This window comes from Schistocerca piceifrons, chromosome X, assembly GCF_021461385.2.
Source record: "Schistocerca piceifrons isolate TAMUIC-IGC-003096 chromosome X, iqSchPice1.1, whole genome shotgun sequence".
Lineage (NCBI taxonomy): Eukaryota > Metazoa > Arthropoda > Insecta > Orthoptera > Acrididae > Schistocerca > Schistocerca piceifrons.
Genome location: NC_060149.1, coordinates 190,052,523 through 190,074,605, shown reverse-complemented (window position 1 = coordinate 190,074,605; position 22,083 = coordinate 190,052,523).

The following is a 22,083-nucleotide window of genomic DNA, read 5'->3' as shown; positions in this document are numbered from 1 at the left end:
AAAGTGCATACAACACTCCTTTACTGCACTGCATGCATTCGAGAGCATAGAGAAGTTAAAAAGTATTGTGTGTTTAAATATTTCAGTTGGATCAAAATTTTACTTATCTTTGATTTCTGTTGCTTTACCGTCTCCAGGTTGGGTTCAAATTAAGTCAAAACAATTAATGTATATTTTATATGCGTATTGACTGTGACATAATAATGGTGGAAAAAAATCATGGAAACTGCAACAAGATTAAATTACATAGTTACTGTAGTTTCTTTGATCAATAGTTGCAATAGATGCTAAATGAAATGGGCTTTGTGCACAAAGCCTATTTAGACACATGTAAGCTAGTTTCTACAAAATTACAAATGAAACAGCTAGGACATGGTACATAGTTATGTTAAAGACATGAAAAGAGTGATACGCAGTAGGCAGAAATTTTGATCAACAGTTAGTTCAATGTCCTAAAATTGGTGGTAATAATGATGATTCTATTCTGTGTAGTGGAGGTTTTTGGTGTGCATCAGAATCCACAAATCTTGCAAAGATTTTTCTGCAAACTTATATTTTCTAATAGTTATGTCATTAACATGTTATTCTGGTAACACTATACATTTTTGGAAGCACAAACATTAGCGGTACAATACTATGACACTAGACTGTTAAAACAAGTAGGTTTTTAGATTCAAACATTCTGATAACTGACAGTTTTTAATGAAGATAAGTTTTGAAATACACAGTTTTCCGAAAATAAAAGATTTGTAGAAGTATGAGAATGAGATCTTTCATTTGAAATATGTCAATCTAAAAACTTGAGTTTTGAAGTGCACATTGTTTTAATGGATCAGAATTTTTGAATAATTCCTTAAATAAAATGTTTCTGGGTGACATAATTAAAGTATTGATATTGGCAGGCTGTTAACTATATGAGTATAAAGTTTAGAAAAATAAAGCTAGAGTAAGAACGTGGGTCCATTGATAGTGACCGGGCCAAATATCTTGCGAAATTAGCATCAAACGAAAAAATAAGAACAAAAATCTGTTCTAGCACGACGGGGGATGACGCTATGGATGGCCCACTAGATAATGCTGTCATATGTCTGATTGATAGAAACTGCACTTTTTTAAATAGGTTCCCCCATTTTTGTTACATATTCATATAGTATGTACATAAATGTGAATGTTTGATTTGGAACATTTGTTTCACTTTGTGATGGAAGGTGCTGTAATATTCAGACACTTATAATACGCCTCACCCATTTCAATGAATAGTTTGTAACAATAGGGTTTTTTAAATTAAAACACACAAAGTAGTTAAGTTTGGACTTGATTTCTGTTGTCCCAGTATGATACTCACTTTTGTGACCATTATCATAAATGATGGGAAAGCATGCTGTTACTGTGTGAGCAACCATAACCACCTCATTAATGTAATAAATGCTCAAAATGATGTCCTTCAATTCCAATGCATTTGGAAATACGCGTAATGAAATTCCTCTCGACATAGATTAGATCGCCTTCAGTAACTGTTTAACATGCATTGACAATGCATGTTTTCAGGCATTGTCTGTGGATCACGGTAACAAATATCTTTCAATTTTCTCCAAAGAAAAAAGTTGAGATGTAAGGTCCGGTGAACGTGCAGGCTAGGGTATGGTGCTTCTACGACCAATCCACTTGTCATTAAATATTCTATTTAATACCATTTCAACTGCACACGTGCTATGTGCCGGACATACATCCTATTGAAAGTACATCACCATTCTGTCATGAAGTGAAACATCTTGTAGCAGAATCTGTAATACATTAATTAACAAATTGGCATACATTGCTCCATTTACACTGCCATCGATAAAATAAGGGCCAATTAGATGTCCTTCCATTATTCCGCACCTTACATTAAACTGCCAGGGTTGCTGATGTTCCACTTATTGCAGCCATCTTGGATTTTCTGTTGCCCAGTAGTGCACGTTATGCCGGTTTACGTTACCTCTGTTTGTGAATGACACTTCGTCAGTAACTAGAACTCTTGAAAGAAACCTGTTGTTGTATCGTAATTTATTTTGTGCCAAGTGGCAAAAATTTACACGACATTCAAAATCATCACCATGCAATTCCTGGTGCATAGAAATATATGAAGGGTGAAATGTATGATGATATAGAATTCTAAAAACCGACGTATTTGAAATTCCAGATTCCCACTCTGTCTGCTCCTGATGTGTGGACTAGCCTCAGCTGCAGCTGAAACACTTATTTGGGCATCTTCATTTGTCACAGTTCTTGGTTGCATCTTCTTTGGCTGAAAACTTCAGGTTACTTCAAATACATTAACTGTCCGATGAAAGGTCTGGACAATTGGATGCTGTCTGTAAGGACAACAATCAACATACATAACACAAACCTGTTGGGCATTTTGATCACAATAGCCATAAATAAACACCATATGTACCTTTCCTGCGACTGTTAAACGTTCCATTTTAACAAGATTGTCTTCCTCGTAATTATTATGACTGGACAAGTGTGTTATCATACCTATTTTAAGTAATGAATTGCACTCAGTGATACTAGGTGTGTTGCTAAATTTGTGAGAATATTACACCACCAGCCATCACAAAGCGAAACAAATGTTCCAAATCAAACATTCCTATTTAGTTATGTACTATATGAATGTATAATAAAAAATTGGGGTACTTGTTGAAAAAAAGGCAGTTTCTATCAATTTGACCTATCTAGTGGACCAGCCGTAGTGCCCTCTGCTTTCCCCCGTTATGCTCTAACAGATTTGGTCTTCTTATTTTTTTTGTTTGATGCTAATTTAAACAAAAAATAAGAACAACAAATCTGTTAGAGCGCGATGGGGAAAACAGATGGTGCTATGATGGATGTCCCACTAGATAGCACTGTCATAGGTAAAATTGATAGAAGCTGCATTTTTAAAAATAGGTATCCCCATTTTTTATTACATATTTGTACAGCACGTAAATAAATAGAAATGTTTGATTTGGAATATTTGTTCGCTTTGTGCTGGATGGTGCTGTAGTAGTCTTACAAAAGTAGCAATGCACCCAATAGCACTGTGTGCAGTGTAAAGACGGCATTGAGTGGCAAGCAAGCACACTTGACATTTGGAGAGTATTAGCTTTTAGACAAAGTACTTCATTAAATATCTCTCTCTCTCTCTCTCTCTCTCTCTCTCTCTCTCTCTCTCTCTCTCTCTCTCTCTCTCTCTCTGCGCACCCTAGCCTTGTCACAAAGTATTGTCTCTCAGTACACAGAACTCATCGCGCGTGCATTCTGACTTGCACACCACACCACACCACACCACACCACACCACACCACACCACACCACACCACACCACACCACACCACACCACACCACTCCAGGACTGGCTAAACATTCCACACTTGATTCCCCACTCCCTCATTTGGAATTGTAATATTCTCACTTGTGGGAAACCTTGTGAACAGTTTTATTACTTGTTGGTTTTCTGCCCTTCATTCACTGACCTTGGACCCAAACATACAAAAGTTTCTTAATTCCATTTTTTCTGACTGTTGCTGGAAATATGTGCATAATGCTTCTCAGCTAAGATTAGAAACATATGTTGGCCAATCGCCCTAAGTTCATTTGCAAACAGCCTCAATGACATGCTCATTAGTAATTGTTGTGTGTTGTGCAACTCTCCGTGGGATGTACTCTGGCATTAAGAGAGCATAACTGTGCTCCACACCTTCTCCACTTGATGAAATCACCTTGAATTTGTCTCCTGAGGGGCACCAAACTGAGTGCCTGATTAACACTTGTATGGTAGAGAGCTCTTGAGGCATAGGTCATTTATAAATTTTGAAACACATGAGTGTTATCGTTTGACACAGATTTGATGAAAACAATAAGGTTTCATATAAAGTTCCAGTTTATATGCAAGTTAATGATCTAACTACATGTAGAGAACTCTGCCACTACATGTAGTTGGGATTAGTACCTAGAGAGTATAAAAAAAATATAGGTATGCATTTATTAATGGAATGTAACTTTCAGGCACTGTTAAAATTTCATTTCACTGGACTGTGACTCTGACACCTGAGGGGTGTGCTCCACTGGTTGGACATCAAAGTGTCACAACCAGAATAAAATAAAAGCTTTAAGGTAAGGGTCCACTTTGCCATCATTGTTTTGAAAGACTTAATGACACTGTTCATTTTGTGTGCTCCCCTCTGTTTCAGTATGAATTGTCAGAAGAGTGGACCACATCCAAAAACTTGTCTCAAATTGATTGATAATGGATAATTAAAAATATCATTTAAATTGAAAGTGTTATTAATACTATTTCCAGTACATACGAAGAGTGGAAGTGGAAAATGTTCTAAATGGCAAATCTGGCGTTTGTCAAATGAATCAAAGAACAATGTATCTCTCTTTGTGCATAACTTACTTATATTCAAAATATAGTAACTAGCGGAACTGCAGTCAACAAACTCTCATATTTGAAATTTTTTGGCAAAAGAATTACAAAATTAAATTAAAAAACTTCGTATTGGATGCTGTTACTTAACACAATTCCATTCTTGGAATTACATGTTGCAAGTTCACTGTGGAATTCCCTGTGGCGTTGAATAGTTGGTGATAGAAACAGGTAATTCTGTTTTGAAATTGATAAACATGGTTGGTCTTTCAGATGGAGTACAGCATTTCATACATCGGCCATGGCCTTTCCTCTTTTGAAGACTGACATTTTTCCATTTTTTTTTTTTTTTTTTTTTTTTTTTTTTTTTAGTAAGAACCTGTAATAGGTACTGAGATGGATGATCGTGACACTCTTCTTGTCATACTGCATTGGATCATACACACCTTTATTGTCAAATGTCTCGGGAGCATCTTTAAACTCAAAGAAATCAGTTGTATGCATTGGAGTGGGTTCATAGCTTTACATGACTCAATATTCATGTGTAGTTCTTGTAGAACAAAGGCCTTACCTACATATCTTCATTTTTTCTGTAATTGCAAATGGATGATTCGACATAAACTCATCTAGGCCTCCCTGCTCGAGCGCCACTGGTTTTATTGAAATTTTATGTGAACGTTCGCACATGTTCCCGATGAAAATTGCTAAAGTGCGATGTTCGTTGAAGCAATACAGGCAGAGATACAGTCACTTGTTTGACTCTGTGCTAAAGCGTAGAGCGAGCAAGAATTTTTGGTAAATTTGAGCTGATACATCTCTGGCCCTCTTTTGTTGATAGAAAAGAAACACTGATATCTTGTACAACTTTACGCATTTTCTTAGAAATAATAATGAAAAGAGCCATATTTAGCCAGAAACTTTCAGGCAAAATCGCCCAAAAAAATTGGCGCTGACAAAAATTTCAGTGTTTGTTTCTCGTATATTGGGGCTAAGAGTATGACGAATGTGAAACTGGTTCTCAAGTATAAAATTTCATATATATACCACATTCCAATATTGAATAAATTAAGTGCAAAGTTGAATATTTTGTAAAGAGGTAAAAAAATGCGGCTACGTGGGATAACAATGCTAGCTAATTTGAATCGAAGTTGGGCACAAAAATTGCTATACTAGTAAAATGTTACCTTCAGATTCTCACATCTTGTATGTTATGTTCACAGTTTCAAGTATACAGCATAATTAGTATGTTTTTGACAGATAGAAAGATTAGACGTGTTTTAGTGTGCTTGGCAATTTTAGATTATTATAAAAATGGAGCAAAGAAGTTGCATCAAATTTTGTGTGAAAAATGAAATCAAGTGCTCTAAAACACTTGAAATGTCGACAGTGGCATACGATGGTCAGCTCTAAGTAAAAGAAAATGTTAACAAGTGGTACAAGTTATTCCAAGATGGCTGAAAAGATGCCAATGACAAACCTCACTTTGGACGACCCAGCACATCAACAGATGATAAAGTTGAAGCTGTGAAGAAAATTGTTTTGGAAAATTGTTGAATTACCGTAAAAGAATTTGCTGAGGGTGCTGGCATATCGGTCGGCTAGTGTCGTGCAATTTTTTGGATGTTTTGGGCATGAGACATGTCAGCGAAGTTTGTTCCAAAACTTCTAAATTTCGATCAGAAAAACCGTCGCATGAGCATCGCTCAGGAGCTGTTGAATGACATCAATGATCATCTTGATTTGCTCAAAAAAGGTCATAACTGGTGACGAAACGTGGGTTTACGGTTGTGACGTCGAAACCAAAGCCCAGTCTTCCCAATGGAAGCATCCCGCAGAGCCAAGACCGAAAAAAGCACACAAAGTTCTATCAAATGTCAAAATGTCAAAGTTTTGCCATATTGAGTAGAATGTTGTGACGTATAGTTTGCACATTTGTAGATGACAAGAGTTAGAGGAGCAATGCATCTGCATTAAATTTTGTGTGAAACTCCAGAAAACCTTTACAGAGACTCACCGAATGGTGCAGGAAGCTTACGGTGATGAGTGCTTGAACCGTATTTGGTGTTACGAATCATTCATACAGTTTAAAGATGGCCTGACAGAAGTTAGAATACCCTCATTCAGGACACCCTTCAACGTCTACCAATGATATTCGTGTCTGGTCTGTCAGTGAAGTTGTGCATGCCAGTTGAAGACTGGCTGACTCGGAGAGATTGCAGAAGAATGTAATATTTTAGTTGGATCATGTCATAAAATCCTGACACAGGATCTTGAGATGCATCTTGTTGTTGCCAAGTTCGTCCCATGGCTCATGAGTCAAGACCACAAAGACCTGCGCCTAGCAATCTATGAAGAGCTTTTGGATTACACAAGTGAGACATGTGGCCCCTGTGGACTTTTTTTGTTTGTTTTCAAAGTTGAAAACCCCATTGAAAGGACAAAGATTTGTGGTGATAGATGAGGTAAAAGAAAATTTGCAGATGGCACTTCAAGCAATCCAGCAAGAGGTGTATCAGGACTGTTTGTAGAAGTGGAAACAACGTTGAGAGCGGAGTATCAGTTGTGGAGGAGAGTATTTTGAAGGAGAAAGATGAGCATAAAAAAATTTTGTGCACAAAGTTCCAGAATTTTTTGAACAGACCTTGTATATGTATTATGAACAGCTGAGGTGCTGTAACACCCCTTGTGGCATTTGTCAAGCTACTCTCCCGTCTGATGAGTCCTGCCTTGTTCAGAATGACCCATGCAGATTAATGTGGTCTACATTCTATTCTTTGTTTCCCAAATGAGATGGACAAGCTCTAGGTCCCTCATCCATGTACCATCTGTCTTGAGTATTCCTTCCTCGTTGGCGGGTAGTGGGTTTTGCTGTTGTCATGATTTGTAGAGAACCATTAACATATATAAATGATAGTTCATTTTGCACGAGCACTCCACTAACATGCATTACTTCACTCCAAGTCAACCTTGACATATCTTTAATTTGATTGGCTGTGCAAAAGAAGATAAAATATAAAAAGTAAAGGTACCAGGGAATGTAGAGTGTATCAATACTAACTAATTACTGCTAGACACTCATTTGGAACAGTATAAATATGGTAAGAAAAGTGCTGGTGCCATATGTGACCTTCCTTCCATGGAAGGTCAATTAGAGTAATGTATGCATAACCCTTCTCTGATTAAGTCAGAAAAATTGAAATAGGTAAAAGCTGAAACAAAACTTGCATTTTTAGTGACTATGTTTATATTCAGCACCCTAAAATATTATTTATGGTCTTCATTGAACCACTCTCAATTACACAGAGGTTTGTACAAAGAGTGGTTGTTGTTCAGTAATACAGGGTGATCAATCCATACCGCAGCTGCCTGGCAGGGATTTCTTTCCCCAGTCGCCAGCCAGCCAGCCAGCCAGTGATGGTGTTGGCAGGGAGTAATATTTCTCCTCCCCTGCAAGGCCTTTGTTTGTGTAGAAATCTTGCACAGGTAGCATGTTCGTTAGGTGACGAAATGCAGTGCATTGAGGGAAAGGACTTCAAGCAAAATGTGGAAACACAAAATTCTATTCGTCAAAGAGTATTTATGTATGATTCATAGGTGCACACAAACAGCGTGTGCAGTAAGAGGCCATTGCAAGGGAGATTTCATGTTCAATTTTGTGTTTGCAGTAAAATCTATTGATGGATCAATAAATTTTGTGAACTTAGATGACCACGTACAGTACTCTCAGAAAAAAACTGTGATAACATTGTAGATTCTCTAGGACGGTCTCCAAGGAATTCAGTTTGACATCTTTCTCAGAAAATGGAAATTCCCTATGCCTCTTTTAACAGCTATGAAATGACATTAGCTCCAGCCCTATAAAGTAACAGCAGTGCAAGAACTTAAATATGATGCTCCTGCAAAAAGGTTGCAGTTTTATGAATGGCTTTGAATAGGGTGCATGATGGAGAAACTGACCCTCATCTAACTTCCTTTTCAGATGAATCATGGGTATGTTAATTCACGAAATAATTTTTACTAGAGTTCTGAAAAATGTAATGTGGCACAAGAGGCACCTAAGCATGATCAAAAATAGGAACGTAAGACGTTATTAGCAGTGAGAGAATAATAGGCTTTATTTGTGTGTGTGTGTGTGTGTGTGTGTGTGTGTGTGTGTGTGTGTGTGTGTGTGTGTAGGAAACAGTTAACAATGAGAGATATGTGGTAACCATTTTGCGCCCTTATTATGACCGATTAACTGAGAGAGAACATGCTTTCATGACCCAGCAGGATTCTGTGACCAGCACTAGAACCAACTTCTCAGTACAGGAAGTTCATGACTTGTATCAAGATAGTTATCACTAACAAAATATGACCTGTTAGCCCTATTTAAGCCCTTGTGAATGTTATCTGTGGGGAGTATTAAAAGAGAAAGTGTACAAATCAAATCCACACACTTTAGATGAACTTAAACTAACATTCATCAAGAAACTGCTGCCATTTCTCAGGGGTAACTGCAGATCCGAATGAACAATTTCCTAAGCAGGTGTCAGAAGTGCTTGAATAATGAATGGAAGATGTCAGCATCTCCTTAGGAAATGTATGTGAAAATTTTGCTTTTCAAAGTGTTTATGGTACATATGTTTTACAATAAACCATGCTATATTTAATGCGAACCTGATGCCACCCGTGCCACGGTCATATTAGCTGGCCTCACCGGCTGCCCACACACTGTGAAAATGATGCATTAACTGTTGATCATTCTGTACAGTTCAGTTCAATAATATTTCAGTAATACATTGGTTATAATCAGTGTCATTGTACTTTATTATTATGTAAAGGAATGTTTGTTCTTCTGTATGTCCAATATTCTTCATTCTTTCAGTTATTCTTTTTCTTTCTTCATTTGAGATCACCTTTCCTGTTGTCCTTTTATTGATCAAATAAAGGCACAAATTAAAAAAAAAAATCATATGCATGCATTTATACATATAACAAAATAAGTATTTGGAAACTGTTTTAATCCATGACAAGCAGTAACATAGAGACTTGCTAAGCCATTATATTTTGCCATCCCCACTTAGCACTTATGTGAATTGACCCACTTTAAAATATTGGTGCAAAATTGTCTGCTTCACCTTGCTTTCAGTCACTTTTAGCTGTATTTTGTAACAGGCAGTGGCTGAGTTCACAGCCTGAGACACTGTGGTGCTGTGTTCTTTGTCAAGATCAGTTTCAAGAATGATGTTCATTCCCAGCTCAGAATGAGAGACCGTATCCGAGTTCTTGGTAATTACTTTTTGGCACACGGTGGTCTTTGGCTCTGTCTCTTCTTCATGTGCTCATTCTGTTTGTAACTGGCTCAGTTCCTTGTTTGGAACAGGTTCTTTGTCAGTGTCTTGAAGGTCAATCAAATCATCTTCTTCCAAAACCAAAATGGCTTCCTAAGTTTTAGTTCAGAAAGAGAACGGACTTTAGTTTTATTAGTTTTTATACATTAGAGCCAGATTTTTTTTTCCAAACTCGGTTCAGTCTAGTTGATTTTAACAGTCTCCAAGATTCCCTAATCACCTACGGCAGTAGCACCAAGAAGCAAAGTCAATAATTCTTTTTTGACACCTTATATTCAGATGCAGATTTTGCATGTTCTGAAATATGAGTTCTTTAATGCCTTCGCTTGCAATAGAGTGCTGTCTCATCTACATTGAAACCTTATTCAGGTCAGTATCCATTTCAAAATGTTGGGATATTCTTTAGCTGTGTTTTCAGCTCCACTAGTTCTTTCTCCTTTAATTATCAAGTTGTGCAAATTGTAGTGATTTTTGAATGTTTTTAAACCAACTCCTGCTTCCTTGAAATGTTCCGTACTTCACAGATTCATCACTATTCTCACTCTTTAAATTTCCAAAATACTTCTAGCCTCTTGTTGGATAGTACCAAATGTTCTTGGAGTGGGAAATCCAAAGAACCGAATATGGACTCAGAATCACTCTCTAATCTGCTGTCAAGCATCACAGGAAACCACAGAAAAAATAGAAATGCAGAAAATGTCAGGTCAACAGTCGAATAAGATGAAACAATGTCGAAGTAGAAAATTATCAAACTCGAGCCCACTGATCAAACACACAAAATTACCTGCCATCTTTGTAAGAAACAGAAACCTCCATCAAAAAGTGTGGTGCAAAATAAGCCAAAATATTCTGGTCTAATGTGAAGGGCAGAATGAGAACACACACACACACACACACACACACACACACACACAAACACAAACACACAAACATTACTAACCACATAGACAGGGCAATACCAATATGGACAATAAAAAGACCAATAATTAGAATAATAAAGAGAAATGGAGTGGAGTTTAAGAAAGTGGATAAGAAAAAGAGACAAGGAATGGGGGATGCCTACATGTAGACAAGGACGACTTAAAGGACACATTCTCAAATTCAGAAAAAGTTAAAAGTGCAATGAATGCTAGGTGTGACACATCACACATTATTGTAGCACCGTGCGATAGCATACAACAGCTAATAGAGAAAGAGTACGAAATTACGCAGGTCATACAAAATACTCATGGCAATGGGAATTATGAAAATGGTACAAACAGTGATGGACATGACATGAAAAATTGAGTTGATTCACAGCTGGACCTGTGGCCTGTTCACAATGTGTGTGAAAACGCAATCAAACTAAACTGGAGAATATTCATGTGTTAACCATAGCAATAAGACACCTGATTAGGCACATTCATCCAAAAGGCTGTACCATAAAGTTTCCTATAATGGAGGAAGTTGATCATATTCAGCTCAGTGTCAACTTGCCTAAAATTCAAAGATACTGCAGACTCTACTCGACGCCATCTTGAAGAGGCAGAAGACACGTGATATTGAGCATCGACACAGACAGTTAGTAATGACTAGAGACCGGATTATGTGCATCAACAAAACCTTAAAATATACGTGAAAGAATGCTTAAAAAATACATGAAAAGTGTCTAAATGTGCAAGATAAAATAATCATGGTAGTTACTGAGTGTATTATATCTTAAAATCGAACCTGTGCATATCAATCACGAGGAAGAGCGAACAATCGGCACATTTAGAATGCTGATATTTTGTAACTGTTTTCCGGTAGAGTTTAGGAAAGGGGCCTTTTTGGGATTATTTCCTAAAAAAATTGCAAAACGGGGACGTATACTGTATATCAAGAATTGTTCCTTCTTTGCTATTGTTGACTGTAAAAAGCGGATGGGATGCGAGTGAGTCGCAGCGAAACAACTGATATGTACAGAACCAACTTCGAGATATATCGCACGCAGAGGGGCACGCTCTAAAACTCCGTAATATTTTATTTAAAAAACAACATAGAATAATGAATTTTTTGGACAGCATTAACTTTTGATTAATACTATTGGACCAAAGCATCATTTATAATTTGTTTTAAGTTTTTCTACTATTGTAAACACAAATGACCAAGTACTGTTCCAAATGTTCGATAATAAGATAGTGTCTTTGATCACTCAAAACATTTTTATAAGCAGAAAAGGACCGTTCGACATCAGCTGACGTAACTGGGCAGTATTTGAATTTGGGTGCTATTTTGGCACTTATTGTTTCATGTAAAAGTTCACCTGTCCCATCAATAAAACTAACAATCTGGTACAAGGGTCAAAGCGTGGTTATTGTTTAAAATGTTTTCAAACTTTTATTTATCTTGGGAATACCTCAAGCAATGAGGAGTTCACTAGAACAATTTCATTCATTAACTGGATAGATTCATTCAACGCCAAACCTTGCGTTTCAACTTTTTTAATACTTGCACGTATATGGGAAAAATGAGTGCTAATCACAGCAAGAACATTAAAAGCTTCCTTGCACTGGATATTCCCCTCCTCTGCCTACCCCACTCCCTGTCGCGTCTGCCCCCCACCCCTCTTATGGGTCCTCATCCTCCTTCAGCTCCTTTCCCGGCTCCCCCCTTCGCTTTCACTCTCCTTTCCCCCCCTTTTTCGTTTTCCCATCTTCTGTCCAGTTTCCCCCCACCTGCTCTCGACTGTGGTGTCACATTTGCCAACTGTTTAGTGCAGTGTTCCAGTGACTATTCAGTGTTGTTTGTCTTTCTCGTGTTGCGAACAGACACCATGCTGTCGCTCGGTGTGAATTTTATTTCCTTTGCGAACAGAATCCAGACTGTCGCCGTGTTTTTTAATTGTCTATTGTTTTCCCTGTCTACTTCGTATGTATTTTTATTAGCGTCATCATCCCTGTGTTGTTGTTTTAAGTTCCACGATTTCTTTTCGCCTTGTTACTCTCTAAGTCTCCGATTTTATCGCCTGTTGTTTTTCTTATTTGTTCTCTTGCTCTTTGTCACAATATCTGTCGGCTGAAGAGCGGCGTACTAAGCTGCTGCCAGCCCGCCCCCTTCGGGGGGAATTGAAATTCAATAAATGAAAAAAAAAAAAAAGTTGCACTGGCAAACTGCCAAAGCCTCTGTACTATCGAAGTCATTTACTATCCTTCGAATGGCCTCGAAATGTTCATTGTAAAACAACACAGCTTCGACCCACGTATCCCAACGAGTTACCACTGGTTTGGGTAGGTGGGGGGGTTAAAGGCACATTTGGTAGTTTGGTAGTTTTTCTTTATTGGTCTTGACGAAAGCAGGAGCCTTTAGAAACACTTCCTTTGTGGATGAAATCAGTTGATTTACGTTCACAAACGTGGAACGTTTCAGCAAGGCGATGTACTCCATGAGCAAATCACGCCACATGAATCAAATATGGATAAAATACTCGGAGGGCTTTTCCTGCTATGAAATAAGCAGCATCTGAAATAAATACACTCCTGGAAATGGAAAAAAGAACACATTGACACCGGTGTGTCAGACCCACCATACTTGCTCCGGACACTACGAGAGGGCTGTACAAGCAATGATCACACGCACGGCACAGCGGACACACCAGGAACCGCGGTGTTGGCCGTCGAATGGCGCTAGCTGCGCAGCATTTGTGCACCGCCGCCGTCAGTGTCAGCCAGTTTGCCGTGGCATACGGAGCTCCATCGCAGTCTTTAACACTGGTAGCGTGCCGCGACAGCGTGGACGTGAACCGTGTGTGCGGTTGACGGACTTTGAGCGAGGGCGTATAGTGGGCATGCGGGAGGCCGGGTGGACGTACCGCCGAATTGCTCAACACGTGGGGCTTGAGGTCTCCACAGTACATCGATGTTGTCGCCAGTGGTCGGCGGAAGGAGCACGTGCCCGTCGACCTGGGACCGGACCGCAGCGACGCACGGATGCACGCCAAGACCGTAGGATTCTACGCTGTGCCGTAGGGGACCGCACCGCCACTTCCCAGCAAATTAGGGACACTGTTGCTCCTGGGGTATCGGCGAGGACCATTCGCAACCGTCTCCATGAAGCTGGGCTACGGTCCCGCACACCGTTAGGCCGTCTTCCGCTCACGCCCCAACATCGTGCAGCCCGCCTCCAGTGGTGTCGCGACAGGCGTGAATGGAGGGACGAATGGAGACGTGTCGTGTTCAGCGATGAGAGTCGCTTCTGCTTTGGTGCCAATGATGGTCGTATGCGTGTTTGGCGCCGTGCAGGTGAGCGCCACAATCAGGACTGCATACGACCGAGGCACACAGGGCCAACACCCGGCATCATGGTGTGGGGAGCGATCTCCTACACTGGCCGTACACCACTGGTGATCGTCGAGGGGACACTGAATAGTGCACGGTACATCCAAACCGTCATCGAACCCATCGTTCTACCATTCCTAGACCGGCAAGGGAACTTGCTGTTCCAACAGGACAATGCACGTCCGCATGTATCCCGTGCCACCCAACGTGCTCTAGAAGGTGTAAGTCAACTACCCTGGCCAGCAAGATCTCCGGATCTGTCCCCCATTGAGCATGTTTGGGACTGGATGAAGCGTCGTCTCACGCGGTCTGCACGTCCAGCACGAACGCTGGTCCAACTGAGGCGCCAGGTGGAAATGGCATGGCAAGCCGTTCCACAGGACTACATCCAGCATCTCTACGATCGTCTCCATGGGAGAATAGCAGCCTGCATTGCTGCGAAAGGTGGATATACACTGTACTAGTGCCGACATTGTGCATGCTCTGTTGCCTGTGTCTATGTGCCTGTGGTTCTGTTAGTGTGATCATGTGATGTATCTGACCCCAGGAATGTGTCAATAAAGTTTCCCCTTCCTGGGACAATGAATTCACGGTGTTCTTATTTCAATTTCCAGGAGTGTACAAACACCATTTCATCTGCAGAAGATTCTGGAAATATTTTTCTAATACCCTCATTCACAAATCTGGCCATCGCAGAATGATTTACTGTATAAAGTTCTTTGCAGGCCGCTAAATAGATCGGAAAGAGGAGGCTCGTATTCTAAAGCGCCAACAATTTAATTTGCAATGTAACGGCCACAAGTGTCTGTAGTTTCGTCAACTGAAATCCAGATAATGCTGTCGTTGAGTTAATTGCGTATTTCTTCCAGAACATTTACGTAAATTGTTGGCATGCAATTTTTACGCAATGTTGATTCATCTGGTATATTTTGATTTAAGCAATAATTTCGCAGGAAGCCTTGGAGGATAAGGTTTGTAAGTTTGTGAAGGAGAATATTGCTTGCAATGAATGCTTCACGTAGATCCATGTTAAGTCGACTTTTTTGGTTACCTTCGGACAAATCCCCTGCTACTCCAACCTGCTGTTGTCAGAAGTTGTTGCTGTGGTCCTTTCTTCTCTTGTCTTGTCTTGACATGCTGGTCTATTAGAAACTTTTTTTTTGTGCACGGGACGTTTTTCTCTCAAACTCGACGACATAAAACAATTCCGTCATGTGTAAATGTTCCAGGATGGTCAGCTATCCACGAAACGACATTTCTTTTTTCGGACGGTATACGCACAACAAGTTACACACTACACGTCGTAAAAATGTTCAACTGTGAACAAGTAAATAGAAAGCTAAACTGAAACAATGGACGTGCGTCTAAAAGCTTGCGTACGGTACGGTATGACACGTACGGTATGACAGCGAAGGATTATTAACCAGAGGCGCGGTCGCAGGACCATTTACTGTGTCTGTCTGTCTGTCTCTGTTCCTGTTCCTCTTCTGTAATGATTTCGCTATATAGTGGCCTCTCGGTTAGCGATTGCACGCAGTTATAGGTCGCGGTCAATCTGTGAGACATCAAAACTAGATCGAGCTAGAGACCACCCGTCTAAATATTTAAAATATTGTAAACATAGAGCGAAAATATGCATTGTCATTAGTTTTTAGTTTACATGTGCAATAGCCGGTGAAAAGAAGCGAAATATGCAAATGCATATAATCCGGTCGTTACTGATGACACATGGCTGAATTGTATATGATTACAGGCGAGACTGTCTCCATAGGTATGTGCTCACAAGGAACCCATAGCTTTCACTTACAGTCAAATTGCGCCCCAAAGGCAACGGGACAGAGACAAATGATTAGAATTGGCCAGATAAATGCGATACGCGGTACCATGCTGATGCAAGAACCCAGGAAAATGTTAGAGGAGTTGGACCTACACAAACTATGTATACATGAGCCATATTCCAGAAACAGTAATTACCCCACAAGCCTGTTCCAGTACAGATCAGAACATCAGGTCATCAGTCAATGGCCGCAATTGTCGTGCCACATAAAGACATAACAGTGACAAAGATACAACAGCTGTATGACAAACACATTGTGACAATAGAAATTACTGCCTTACGAAAATTTTACACCATTACTGTAACCAATATTTTCAATACAATCAGGAGATACAACTACATATAAAAAAACTTTAAAAACCAAGGTAATGCTGGATCAACACGACAGACACATTTTCGTAATGGATGCAAACGTGAAATCAACATTGTGGCATAGAGTAATGGATGAAAGAAGATTCTGTCTTCAGGACGCTAGACAAGAATTAGGCCTGCATGTCATAAATAAGCCTCTCAGTCCATCTACTTTCCAAAATGTCGCAGGTGCAGCAACAGATATAGAGATTATCCTCATAAACTCGAAATTCAGTGACAACATTCCCAATCGGAAGGTCTGTGATGGACTTACAAGTGACCATAATCTCATTTACGTCGCAATTACAAACACAGATAATGACTTAGACGCTAACATCCAGCCCAAGCGACTATACAATCTACAGAAGGCGAATTGGGAACTTTTAAAGGTTGAATTCCAGATAAAACTACTGCAAGGAAGCGGATTTGATGTTCACGCCAAAGTGGACGAACTGGTGTGACTGTTGCAGACGGCGAAAGATCGCAGCATTTGTTAGAGAGTCAAAAGGGTTTAAAATTCCCTAGAGTTCTGGCCGACAGTCCTTAAGACACAGGGGAAGGTAGGCGAGGAGATAATACCAGAGATCCGTAGGGGAAACAGAATGACAAAGAAGGCTTAGTTTCTATCTGTCAAACAACAGTATGAAGAACTAGTACACCAAACGAGAGTAGAAAAATGGGAGGTGTGCGCTAATGACCAAATGGTAATAGATGTTTGGGCATTTCCATACAAAATTGCAACAAACAAGGTTCGATCATCCATTGTATTATCAACCGTGAGACAATCCGACAGCTCGACGACAACAGACTGGGAGACATCAGTGCAATACCTACTCAGAACTTTGTTGCCAGATGATACAATGACGGAAGACAGGGTACAATAAGCATCTTTCTAGAGCAGCATGTGAATAACAGTATTGTAATTCCATTCGCCCAGGAGGACGTACGACCAGCATTAATTAAGTTAAAGAGAATAAATAGCCAGGACCTGACAGAATGCCTTTTGCAGAGTTGGGTGCCCGGAATCTGGAAAATCTCGAACATCATTATACCAAATAAAGGTAAAGACGAAGACCCAATCGAACTAAAATCTGTCGGCCGCTGTGGCCGAGCGGTTCTAGGCGCTTCTTTCGGAACCACATAGCTGCTACAGTCGCAGGTTCGAATCCTGCCTCAGACATGGATGTGTATGATGTCCTTAGGTTGGTTATGTCTAGGGGACTGATGACCTCAGATGTTAACTCTCATAGTGCTTAGAGCCATTCGAACCATTTTGAACTAGAATCTTTAATAGGCCCATTTATTTAGTAAATGCTCCAGCCAAAGTATAGGAAAAGCTTCTGTGCCGCTACCTGTGGGACCACAGACAGGTAATAGGCAAGAGCCGAAAGCAGTACAGTTTCAGGAAAGGAAAATCCACCAAGGATGCGATAACTCACGTGATGAATATTGTGAACACTTCAGATGACAAGTATGTTATAGGCATAATATTCGATACAGCTGGGGCGTTTGATAATTTGTGGTGGTCTGTCCTGTTCAAAAGGCTGAAACAGATGGACTGTCCCAGCTGTCTATATAACAGACTATGGGTTTATTGCACAGACAGAAAGATGCAATTAGAATATCCTGCAAAGAAAATTGTGAAAGACATCACAAAAGCCTGCCCACAGGGCCCTGTATGTGGTCCAGAGTTCTGGGATGCTGCATAGAGCCATTATGGAGCCAGATTCAGGGTATGACAAACGCTGGAGACTGCTCCACTTACAGAGACGATCTGATAATTATAGTATCAGCTAACACAAGGGCTATATTACAGGAAAACAGCAGGGCACTTCTTGAAAGACTAAGTAATTGGTGCATAGAAAACAAATTAATGATAGCAGCGCACGAAACAGTTTAGACGTTACTACACTACTGGCCATTAAAATTGCTACACCAAGAAGAAATGCAGATGATAAACGGGTATTCATTGGACAAATATATTATACTAGAACTGACATGTGATCATATTTTCACCCAATTTGGGTGCATAGATCCTGAGAAATCAGTACCCAGAACAACCACCTCTGGACCTAATAACGGCCTTGATACGCCTGGGCATTGAGTCAAACAGAGCTTGGATGGCGGGTACAGGTACAGCTGCCCATGCAGCTTCAACACGATACCACAGTTCATCAAGAGTAGTGACTGGCGCATTGTGATGAGCCAGTTGCCTGGCCACCATTGACCAGACGTTTTCAGTTGGTGGGAGATCTGGAGAATGTGCTGACCAGGGCAGCAGTCAAACATTTTCTGTATCCAGAAAGGCCCGTACAGGACTTGCAACATACGGTCGTGCCTTATCCTGCTGAAATGTAGGGTTCCGCAGGGATTGAATGAAGGGTAGAGCCACGGGTCGTAACACATCTGAAGTGTAACGTCCACTGTTCAAAGTGCCGTCAATGCGAGCAAGAGGTGACCGACACGTGTAACCAATGGCACCCCATACCATCACGCTGGGTGATACGCCAGTATGGCGATGACGAATACACGCTTCCAACGTGCGTTCACCGCGACGTCGCCAAACACGGATGCAACCATCATGATGCTGTAAACAGAACCTGGATTCATCCGAAAAAAATGACGTTTTGCCATTCGTGCACCCAGGTTCGTCGTTGAGTACACCATCGCAAGCACTCCTGTCTGTGATGCAGCGTCAAGGGTAACCGCAGCCGTGGTCTTCGAGCTGATAGTCCATGCTGCTGCAAACGTCGTCGAACTGTTCGTGCAGATGGTTGTTGTCTTGGAAACGTCCCCATCTGTTAACTCAGGCATCGAGACGTGGGTGCACGATCCGTTACAGTCATGCGGATAAGATGCCTGTCATTTCGACTGCAAGTGATACGAGGCCGTTGGGATCCAGCACGGCGTTCCGTATTACCCTCCTGAACCCACCGATTCCATATTGTGCTAACAGTCATTGGATCTCGACCAACGCGAGCAGCAATGTCGCGATACGATAAACCGCAATCGCGATAGGCTACAATCCGACCTTTGGTGCGCATTTCTCCTCCTTACACGAGGCATCACAACAACGTTTCACCGGAAAACTCCGGTCAACTGCTATTTGTGTATGAGAAATCGGTTGGAAACTTTCCTCATGTCAGCACGTTGTAGGTGTCGCCACCGGCGCCAACCTTGTGTGAATGCTCTGAAAAGCTAATCATTTGCATATAACAGCATCTTCTTCCTGTCGGTTAAATTTCGCGTCTGTAGCACGTTATCTTTGTGGTGTAGCAATTTTAATGGCCAGTAGTGTAAAAGTAACATTATCAAGAACGAGAAATCGCACAATCAGAATAAACAACCAGCCTGTGAAAAGAAAAGCAATATGTGGGTATCTTGGAATTAACATCTATGAAAAGCAAAACTTCATACAAATAAAGAAGTCGTCTGCCAGAGAGGCAGTAAAATCCTAAATGAAAGAGCAACAATTGGCCAAAGAAGTTTTCAGCTGCCACTAAGTGCAATAAGAACATACCACAATGCAACTTTAGGTGCTGCTGTTGGCTATAGGTCGAGCGTTTGGGCTCATAGAGCTGGAAAGGTAAGGACAGCACAGGCTCTACAGCAAGCGCAGAGAAATGCACTCCTGTGCCTGACTGGCGCGTATGGAACATCACCGACTGAGGCACTGCTAATGATATTTGGCTTATTATAACTAGACATAGCAGTAAGAAAGGGAGGTGCACAATACTGGCTCAAAAAACACCAGTATGATAAAGTACAGGACATATTGGGCCAAAGAGCCATATCGAGTAAGGAAATAAAGGCATGCATTGATACAGAATGCCAAGAAATCTGGGACAGAGAGGAAAACCTACCAGTTCCTTCCTAACATAAAATAAGAACAAGAGTGACATAGTTTCTTCTGACCAAGGGAGCTATACACAATCTGTCAAGACATGGTCCACATCCCAGTTACTTACTGAAATATGAAAACTCACAAAAGCCATTTGTGAATGCGGATTACATAGCCTGAGAAGGTGCCATTAGAAATGCAACAATCTATAACATAATAAGGAATGAAGAAGAGATCATACATCATGATAACAAGACACACCGTGGCAAAACATCCACCTACAACAACTTTCTGTAGGCAGTGACGAGATGAGGCTTGGGGGCGGGGGGGGGGGGGGAGGGGCGGGGGGGAGCGGCGCACCAAGAAGGATTTTCCTGACAGCCATCTCCCAATCTTCACACTTAGGGTGGAACAGCAGCGTAGCCCCTGTGACTACTGAGTTGTATCTCAGCATGCCAGGGACTAACCATCGAAGCAAATGAGAAATTCAGCTTGGTTCTGATACTTAAGTACAGTAGTGCAGTGTTGTGTTGTGTTGTGTTGTGTTGTATTGTATTGTATAGAAGTGTAGTACAGAATACTGCAATAGACCTGTAGCGTGTGCCTCCTGGATTCTGGCTGCAGACTTTTAGTTTCTTTTTTCTTTTCTTTTTTTAGTTATTATTATTATTATTATTATTATTGTATGTAGATGTTCTCTGCAGGTTTTTTTCCCTCTTAAAGAGCATAATGCCTTGTTATTATTAACACATTTGAAATTACATTAAAATATTGTGTGCTTTATTCTGGCTCTTCTTTTATATAGATAACAGACTAAAAGCAAATAGCAAATATATAAAAAATAGAAATAATGGTCATTTGGCTCATTGGAATCCTTCATAGTCTTCAATCCAAATACAAAGTGATTATAATTAAAGTTAAACTTTCAAAATACTGTAGAAATAACACCACTGGTCAGAATGACTTCAAATTCCAACGGAATATTATCGGAGAAGGGTGGAAACATATGGCAGAAGAAAAAAAAAATAGTGTGAAATTTGATCAATAGATGGCGCTGTATGTGTCAGAATACGTAAATGAACACACCTGTTATGCACACGCCGGGCACACGGCTTTTCCTCCTTTCGCGTCTGCGGCGTTCGCCATGACAGTCTCAATACAGGTTCAAATGGTTCAAATGGCTCTGAGCACTATGGGACTCAACGCCTGAGGTCATCAGTCCCCTAGAACTTAGAACTACTTAAACCTAACTAACCTAGGGACATCACACACATCCATGCCCGAAGCAGGATTCGAACCTGCGACTGTAGCGGTCTCGCGGCTCCAGACTGTAGCGCCTAGAACCGCACGGCCACTCCGGCCGGCTGTCTCAATGCAGGACTGCGCTCTACTTATAAAGCTGTATTACAAGAATGATGACTGTGCACACGTCGCTCTGCAGAATTTCCGGACACTGAAGGATTTGAAAAAAGGCGTTGGTACGATGACTGCCGTGGGTGTGGAGAAAATGATTCGGAAATTCAAAAAGACGGGTTCTTTTGGTGTGCAACCTGGTAGAGGGAGGAAACGAATTGATTTGACGTCAGTGGAAGCAGTGGCCACAGCAATGCAGGACGGGACAAGTGGTGGTGTGCAAACGTGTAGTGCACGGAGAATTGCCCGAACATTGGACATACCCGTGAGCACTGTGCGTAAAATCCTACGAAACATCATTCTTTGCTATCCATTCAAAACCACCCATGTGCACGAGTTGCTTCCTGTTAACCTGCCAGCAAGAGAGACCTTTGCTTTAGAATTTCTTGTGCGCATGGAAGTGGGCAATGATTGGCCTTGGAAGATTTTGTGGATAAAGAAGGCCCACTTCCATCTGACAGGATATGTCAATACACAGAACTGTCGAATATGGGCAACGGAAAATCCAAGCGCAAATCAACTAGTACCACTTAATCCTGAAAATGTCACTGTATGGTGTGGGTTTACGGCATCATTTATCATAGGGCCATACTTTTTCGAAGAGACAGATGCTTCCGGTCCTGT